We start from the raw sequence: 1,975 nt of genomic DNA, 5'->3' as shown, positions 1-1,975 counted from the left end.
GATATTCTGGAATCTACTATGATGGGCACTTTTTGGATATTGTTCTTGATAGCATTGTCTGATTATACTTTGAATCACGGAATGCTGTCTGTAGTGGAGGAGTGTAGGTAAGGGATTATTAACTATTATATAATGCAAATATAAAAATTATAAAAAATATTTAAAAAAGAAAAAGAAAAAAGTGAGGTGGCAGAGGATTAATTGAGATTCTTCCTGCTCATTTGCCATCTTGACCACAGTCTGTTGTGGCTTGAGCATATGTGCCCTGGCTTTCATCTGTGAAATGTTCGACGATGTGCTACCAGTCAGACAGTCCTGATCACAAGCAAGAAAATGGCTTGGTTTAAGGTAGTTTGCTATGGCTAAAGTCCTGTTAGTGACATAACTTTCACTTATGTCTGCATGGGTAATTTGATGGGCTTTTTAGAATAAGGCATTGCCAGATGGATAGATTCAGTCAGAGAGACCATTGCTCTTAGTCTGCAGAACGTGAGAAGGGAGGTAAAGAAAGTGGTGGTGGTGGTGGTGGTGGGGAATTTGGAGACTTTCATTCAGGGTCGCCATGAGACAAGGTCAGTTAAAAAGCAGCTAACAACAATTCACTACCTCCTTACACAAAGCTCCCTCTCTCCAGTGCAATTGCAGCTGGACAGCAGTGAGGCTCAAGCCTGGTAGTCAATTAGAGGTGCCCATGTACCAGTGGATATAGTAAGGCAACTACACAAAATGAATGGCTTTTGCACTCCTAGACCTACAACAAAGAGTTTATGGTGTAAGTCCAGGAATATGATTGCTCTTCATTTTTCACAGCTGCATAGGTGTGCCACTCCACAATTCTGGGCACTCATAGGCTTTGAGGATGCTAGAGAACTGGAAAGCTCAGTGCAGTAATACTGGTGGAGCATTACACTCCATCAGTCTTAATGATGGGTTTAGGCCTTAGGGCACAGCTGCACTGACAGGGAAATCCAACTAACCTCTGGGTTACCCCAATCCTCAGTGACCACAGACCTATCTACACAGACCAAGGCAAGTTCAGGAGAACTGCCCACACACAGTTCTCCCTTTCAAACTCACCTGCATGTGATAAATCACAGTATATGTGGCCACTCAGGTCTATTCTTCCCCTCCTCCCATGCATATGAAGATATGTATACTCAGCCCCTTCTTACCCATGGACTTTTTTTTCAAGCATTCACTGCTTGAAAATATTCCAAAAAAAGTATAAATTCCAAAATTGATTTTCCATTTGATATAAAGACACCATGTTGCTCTTCATTTGTATTTAATGAGACCTGAGCACCCATGGATTTTGTTACCCATGTTGAGTCCTGGAACTAAATCCCAGTGGACACCAAGGGTCCACTGTATTTCTGAACTACTACTCCTCCTGGCCTCACACTGATGTCACTATGTAGCACAGTCAGTAAGCGTGCACAAATGTCTGGATTTCCCACTTGAAACAGGGATACATCCCCACTTTTTCCCCTCTAGATTAAAGCCCTGAGGTAATGAAAAGGCATGGCTATTGTCCTGTACATAGTTTGGACAGTGTGATTTGAAAACTAAGTGAGACCATTTTGTTTTGCTTGTGTAGATGCACTTTAAGTTAAGATTTTCTGACATCTTGCTGCCAGTCAGTGCAGCCAGTACTAAAGCAAATGAACTGACAGTCAGAGAGAGTTTCTACAGCTTCAATGAAATATAGATATGCTGTTGAGAAGAATAGGTGGAGAAAACATCACACAAGGGCTTGCTTATCTGATACTACCCTCTTCAATATGAATGTTTCCCCCCCCCCCCCCCCCCAAATATGAAAGGTTACCAAAAATTTTGAACAGATAGCAGATATCAGAAGATCTGAACACTCAAGAAAAGGAAGAATGTCATTATATATATGAAAAGTGTGCCCTTTTGCTAAGAAAAAAAGGGCCTGTGTTCTCACCCCCACCACATCTAATAAATAGATGCCAGT

The sequence above is a fragment of the Sceloporus undulatus genome, chromosome 2 (genome assembly GCF_019175285.1).
Source record: "Sceloporus undulatus isolate JIND9_A2432 ecotype Alabama chromosome 2, SceUnd_v1.1, whole genome shotgun sequence".
Lineage (NCBI taxonomy): Eukaryota > Metazoa > Chordata > Lepidosauria > Squamata > Phrynosomatidae > Sceloporus > Sceloporus undulatus.
Note: the sequence above shows the minus strand (reverse complement) of the source record.